The sequence below is a fragment of the Citrus clementina genome, unplaced genomic scaffold (assembly GCF_000493195.1).
Source record: "Citrus clementina cultivar Clemenules unplaced genomic scaffold, Citrus_clementina_v1.0 scaffold_6, whole genome shotgun sequence".
Lineage (NCBI taxonomy): Eukaryota > Viridiplantae > Streptophyta > Magnoliopsida > Sapindales > Rutaceae > Citrus > Citrus x clementina.
In genome coordinates, this window is record NW_006262139.1 from 6,048,434 (window position 1) to 6,055,937 (window position 7,504).

The following is a 7,504-nucleotide window of genomic DNA, read 5'->3' on the forward strand; positions in this document are numbered from 1 at the left end:
TGCATTCTATTTTATCTGAATCAGCATAAGGTACAACATAAGGGTTGTTGAATACTTTTTTTTTTTAAGGTCTTTAAGCATCTGCGTTCTATCATGCCGAATAACTAGCAGAGTAGTTGAAAGAATACCTAGGAATTCTCTATATTACTGATGCCTAAAAAAAAAAATTAACACAAAGCTGAAAGAAAAGCAAGCGGGCAATATGCAAAATAGAGTTAGACTATTTATCATGACTACTCAAACTATAAACCAATTAAAACCTTAAAGTTTCAGTTGATAGCACAACCAAACTAATAAAGCTAATATTACTAACAAACAAATTGCAGCCAGTATCCAAAGTGCTAAAAATGGAAATCAGATGCAACTCAATGACTCATTACTAACAAACAAATACAAGCACAGAGACACCCAATGTAGATTGTATTATCAATCTTAAATTCTTTCAATTAGGTTAGTGAAACTTCATATATTTATCTTTCAATTGACTTAAAATGTAAATTTGACTCAAATCAATGAAACCAGATGCAATTTGAAATAAATAAACAAAGAAAGAAAAGTAGAAAAGGAAAAACCTTGCGGCAGGAGAACCAACAGGTGCGGCTAAGTGTTGGTCGGTGACGACGAACGGTGGCGGCTGTTAGGGTTTCTTTTGGGGGAAAAAATTGATTCGATGGCATTACAATTTCTATTTTCAAAGTTTAAAATATTAGATTTTTTTTTTAATTTTCGGGTTAGGTTAGGGGATTCGGAAAAATCCTTAAACCCGAACCCGAAAAGTTTTGGGGTTTTAGACCCATACCCAAATAGACCCGAATTTATTTTCAGATTTTTTCCGGGGCCCCATACCTGTCCCAAATTAATCGAGGCCCCGCGGGTTTGGAGACCCCTGGTATTGTTGCCAACTCTAGTTTGAAAGGCTGAAGTATGAGATATACCCAAATCCTGATATTAAATTCACGCTTTGAACAGTGTCGATGAGCTTGTTGCTTCATCCCATGTTGAGAGTGCAGTAAGTTTTCACACAGCAATCAAACCATATTATCCTTTGCTTGCAAGCTTCTATCAATAGCATCTACACTTGAACTGACAGAGAACAATAATGGAAGCAAAAAAATAGGATAAATATCATTTTAGTACCTGACCAAACCAATGCAATTAGGCTACACTTTAATTGAAGTGTGATTAGATCTCATTTTCATCCAAACAACTCAATGAGATTTTTACAATACTTTAAGTGAGATTAGATAGTGCTCTATCTAAACAACTTTACAAAAGATATTTTAATAGTAATCCCAAAGGAAATTTTGAAAGGGAAGTTTTATTAAATAATTGAAGTTAAAATTAAGAAAACAAGAATAAGACTTCCATACTTATAATAGAGTAAACTTGCTTTCTTGAGTTAACATAAAAAAGGAAACTAAATCACAATTATAATAGAATTAAAAGACTAAAAGACATACTATAATAGACTCTAATTAAAATAATGTCCTACATTTCCCCCTCTTAAAAATTCTCATCCTCAAATTTATTTAGAGGATGAAACTTAAAATAGAGCATCAATTTACCTTGGAGCTTGAACTTATAGTTTTTCTCATAAATCTTTCTTAAACTTGGAAATCTCCATCTTTTTCTCAATCTTACTAGGCAATCTATGAAAAGATGATGTCTTGTAGAAGCAAACAACATCCAAACCTATCATTTCTCTTGTCAAATCTTTGCCAATTTTCTTGCCAATTAACTTTAAATTTGTAGCAAAATCTTTGCCAATTTTCTTGCCAATTACCCATACCCAAAGGTTTTTCCTCAATTAAAATAGGCTGCATTGTCTTAATCACGTTATTAGTTGCAACTCACGAATCATGGATAGGTAGTACATTGTCTTGTGGCATTTAAAATGAATCTTCTTCTTTAAGAATGGATGAATTGGCATATCTTCAGTCATTAAGTTGAACTTGCATGTATCTTTAAATACTCTATGTACAATCTTATTAATCTTGTCTTTAAGTTCTCGTTTGAAATGCGGTCCAATTACTAAGGCTAAAAGAATTACTTGGTATAAATGAGCTTTTTTCATTCTCTTGAACAATAATTTCTTAATTCAATGAATATCTTTTGTTATAAAAAATGACGAACCTTAGTATTAAACCGTAAAATATTTAGCGACTATAAAAATCCATTCTATAAAATCCCAAAATCTAATAACACTACTATTCAAAATCAAAATAAGGATCTAGCAAGAGAAATTAAATAATTATGTAGTTGCAGCTTCAAATTCAAATAAATCGAATGACCTCTACCATTCTTTATGCATTTGATAAAGGAATATTCAATTTAAGTCGAAGATTAAAGAGAACAAAAAGAGAAACCATTAATAATTTGATATGGGGTTTGAGGCTTTGAGCAATAAGAAGGAAAATTAAAAGATGGGCTTTCATGAGGAATGGTTTTAATTAAGGTTATTTTTACCTCTAATGATGGTGTTATAAGAATTTTATATTTTTTTTTATGGAGTAAAAAAATAAAAAAAGCTCAAAAGATTTTTGGAGGGTACTAAGTGCCTGTTTGGTATGGCTTATTTAAGAGTCATAAGTGCTTATTTAATCATATAAGCACTTTTTAAAGTTTTTTATGGTGTTTGGTTATTTTTTTAGTAGAGTTTTTTTAGCTTAAATAAGCTAATTTACCTCTACTAGTAAAAGCAAAAAATTTGAGCTTTTTGGAGTAGAGGTTATAAAGCTTTTCTAAAAATATATAATATAAAAAATATCACACAGTTTAATGGTTCAAAAGTACTTTTTTTATTGACAATCAAACACCCAATGATTTTTTGTCCAAAATCTCTATTGGTATAAGCTCTACTGCTATAAGATCTACTGTTATAAGCTCTATTTAATAAGTTGTACCAAACGGAGCCTAAGAGCATCTCCAAAAGATTCTGTAAATTTTACTCTTCAAATATCTATTTACTTACCTATGTGGCAAATAGAAGGGTAAAAAAATATGATATTCTCCAAAAGACTCTTCAAATAGAAATAACTTAATATTATTTTAATCAAATAATTATTTTTTAAAGAAAAAGTCAATAGCAATTAAAGCACTTCTCTCTTTTTCTCCAATGAAAGTAATAAAGTATAAATTGAAGAGGGAGAAATTAACTCTCCAAATTTGAAGATAGAGAATCATTTCTTATTTGAAGAATCTTAATTGGAGTGTCTTTTGGAGCCTTAAATATTGAGGTGGCTCTTTAAATAATTAATAAAATCTTATTTGAAGAGTCTTTTAGTGATACTCTAATAGTTCAACACTTATTTTAAAAGATAGTGGGTTTGAGGTCGAAGGAAAACTCATCTAACCCGAACCTAGATCAGATCTGGCCTATTCTGGCCAGGCAAAACTAGACCCGCATTAATAAATAAACTAATTCTGGGCATTGATTTAATACTCGAAACTTCTCCAGCATGGGTCCATGCATGCTACAGTAGCTATGGGATAGGAACTAACTGTCCCATTGAGTTTGATTCAAGGAGGGGACAGAGGATGGAAGATTTTGATTGACATAAACTTTGTGAGCGGACCAAACCGAAGCCCAAAAAACTTAGAACCTGGATCCGTGCGTGATTAAATTTTTAAATTTTAAAAATAAAATAAAAGGAAAATATAAATAATACATTACCCATTTACACACCTTAAACTCTTATAACACACACATAAAGCAGCCATTTCCACCCACCTTCAACTCTCCAAGCCAAAGCCCAACAGCCATAAACCTCCTCTTCAAACACACAAAACACCTGTAAATCTTAATCCTCACTCCTCTTCGAACACACAGAGAAACCTTAAATGTCAATCTAATAATAAATTAATAAAAATATTTTCTTTTTCTTATTCTTTTTCTTTTTTTGTTTTGTTCTTTTTACCACTTCTTAGATCTCGCCTGAGATCCTCCACAACCACTTTCTCAATAGCCGCACCTCTACATGACAATTTGTTTGTAGTTGTTCGACATTTTGGGATTTTCATATTTACATTTGTAATTGGTATTGTGATTATAAACTTATGATATGGTACAATTTATGTTGGAGAAAAATCAGTTTTTTTTTTTAATTTTTTATAAAAATTTTTAAGACCGATCTCATACAATATATAGAAATACATAATCTAGAAATCGTATCTTGAAAATCCGATTTGGCTTTTTCCGCTAAAGTAATCTAGGCTCCCAGATCACGATCCGTCACCACCACGCCTGTTAGATCATAATCCGTCACCACCACGCTTGTTAGATCACGAACTGTCACCAATGATCTTCCAGGTTATGACTCAGGTTTGATCTGCACTTGACATGCGGGCGCCTTTATCACTACCAAAGCAACTAGCATGAGAAAATTTTTCTCTCAACAATAGAGAGAAAAATCTTTTTCTCTGATTTGTATAAAGTGGCTGCCTTATTTTTTCTTTAGAGAACATAAGTCTTTATATCTCGTTTTAGTGAAAACTCTAGGCTCCAAATAATAAAAAATAAAAGTCACGTTACTTGCTTTTTCCATAGGGGGCCTATCTTGTAAAATAACATAAAGCCCCTTACACATAAGCATATTAAATGGAGTCTCCCACTAAATGATATATTTAGGCTTTTGACCTAAATATCTAGTTATCTTGCTTATTAATCCAATAGTGGTGCAGTTAATTAAATGACCTAACCCATGGATTGTTGAGTGTTAGAAAATACATATTTATAAAGGAGAAAACCGTCATTTTACATTTCAAGTCTTACTAACAACCCTTACTTTTATGTATTTAACCTTCTTGTGATTTAATTACATGTGTTTTATTTTAATTAAGTATTTTATGTATTTTAGGGGCATTATAGTCATTTCACAATAAAGGAGAAATCAGACGGCAAAACGGACATCACTTTTGAACTCAGGACGGTCAAAAACCTTAGGAGGAGCATAAAAGGAAAAATGGCACTATTCACGTGTACGGTACTGTCTACGTTACTGTTCACGACACTGTTCACATAGAAGGATGATGACGTGGCATTGACCGATGATGTGGCATTGACTGATGAGGTGTCACGATCCTGTTGGACTAAAATTCTTATGTACTGTTGATGGTGACGTGGCAGCATATCAGTGGACGAAAAATCTCGTGTACGGTGCATGCATCACACAGGATTATTTTCAACCAAACCGCGTTACTGTTCATCCGGGTCAAACCGTGTTACTGTTCATCCGCGTGGTCAAACCGTGGACTGTTGACTGATGACGTGGCGCAATCCTGAGCGTCCAAACTGTTTTTAATCCGATGGCCATGATTTACTCCATGTATCTATAAAAAGGGGGCCTCTCCCCCCTAATTTGATATCTCTGAATCCATTTTTGGGATCCATTTTCTGTAATTCCTTCTCCATCTTGTATTTTCTTCGTATTTTAATAAATTCCCATTTTGCCCCTAGTTCAACTATGAGTGGCTAATTTTCTTTCAAGCTTGGGTTGAAGGTGAAGTCTCAACATGTGTCATGGGCTTAATTTGGTAAATTTATTTTCTCTTCCCCTCTAATTTTTGTGGATGTTTTGACTTCTCGTCGACAAATAATAATAGTCTTGTCTAGATACCGCCTTGGTTACACCGGCTCTCTAGTATAAGGTTATTATTATTTGGCACGGTAAGCCCTTAGCACCATATTGATCAGAGCGTGGTTCATGAGGTGTGGATTCCCCCCTCATGATTTAATTGGCATTAATACGGATTATTTAGCCCATGATGCATGTTGATACGGATCCAGATACCCAAGTACGTCAATTTAATAGATTTTCTCTTCAATTTATTCTCTCCATTGCAATTCCAATTTTAAAATTTATTCTCGCCATTTTAATTTAAGTATTAGCATATTCCAAATCATTTCCACCATAAATCCAACTACCCATTTACAAAATTAATTCTATATATAATTAAAATCCACCTCCTCGTGGGATCGACACTCGTCACCATTAGTCTATACTACAATAGATTCGTGCGCTTGTGAGTACATTAAAATTTGCACAACAAGTTTTTGGCGCCGTTGCCGGGGAGGTAAGTAATTTTAATTAATAGAATTAATTTTTGTGAATAATTTCTTTTATTTGTTTTCTTGTATTTTTTTATTTATTATAAAAAAAAGAAAAAAAAAAGTGAATCTACATTTAAAGGTTAATATTTCTTTTCTTTTTCTCTTCTTTAAAATTCTGTAATTTAATTTTCCATTTATTTTTCTTTGTAATTTTTTTTGTTTATCTTATTAATTTAATTTTTAGTTAATTTCTTTCACGTATTTATTTTTGTGTATTTTTATAGAAAGGTTGTAATAGCGCAATAAGGTTAGTATCGTAATTTCTCCCTCTTCTTTATTTTTATTTGTTTTGTTCCCATCTTTATTTTTATTTTATTTGTTTTGCATGCATGGTCGTAGGTCATTATTACCTAATCTTGAACCTATAGACCTTGAATTAGAAAAAACACTTCGCACACACAAACAAGTAAAAAATAAAATGGATTTGCAACCACAGGAGAGGCCATTTAAGGACTACTTCAGTCCTTTAGCTAATTTGAGCACATCATGCATAAGATACCCTAATGTAGCTGCTAGGAGCTTTGAACTAAAACCTAGTGTGCTAAATTGTCTCCCTACATTTTATGGCCTAGAAAATGAGGATCCATATAATCATTTGAATGATTTTCATGCCATTTGTCAAACATTCAAATATGAGAATTTTTCAGATGATGATGTTAAACTTAGACTATTCCCATTTTCTTTAAAGGATAGAGCTCGTTCATGGTTAAATACGTTGCCTGCTAATAGCATTTCATCATAGGAACAAATGGTAACTAAATTTTTGAATAAATATTTCCCAGTGCATAAAACCAATGCTATTCGCAGGGAAATCTCAGAGTTTACTCAGAGAGAGGACGAGCAATTTTTCGAGACATGGGAGCGATTCAATGGGCTACTCTTGAAGTGTCCACATCATGGGTATGAGAAATGGCACCAATGCCAATACTTTTTGGAGGGATTATTGCCGAATGTGCAAGAATGGCTAATGGCAACAAGTGGAGGAGAACTAATGTCAAAAAGTGCATCAGAGATTTGGGAATTCTTCCAGCAACAAGCAGATAATTCCCAACAACGGAGTCGATCACTCAGGAATACTAGAAGAATTAAAGGAGTGAATGAGGTTCAAATTGGCGAATCAACTTCGGGAATCAAAGAAGTCAAGGAGATGGTTGAAGTTCTTGCTCGACAAATAGCATCGTTATCAACTGCGAAATCAACAGAACCACATGACCATGACTCATACTCAGATCAAGCCAATGCCATAGGTGTAATGAGAAAGCCATCAAATTACAACCCATACTCCAACACATATAACCCTGGATGGAGAGACCACCCCAATTTTTCATGGTCTCAAGGATTCCAACAGAATGGACCAGCAGCTCCAGCTCCACCAATGCAACCAATTCCACAAAA

The 7,504-nt window shown here is 33.2% G+C and overlaps 1 non-coding gene across 1 annotated transcript; it reads right to left on the reverse strand.

The window, feature by feature from the left end:
- Positions 1-6,908: 6,908 nt before the first annotated feature.
- On the reverse strand, positions 6,909-7,012 carry LOC112097513. Its single transcript, XR_002905045.1, has one exon. It is a non-coding gene; the product is annotated as a small nucleolar RNA R71 (small nucleolar RNA).
- Positions 7,013-7,504: the final 492 nt, after the last annotated feature.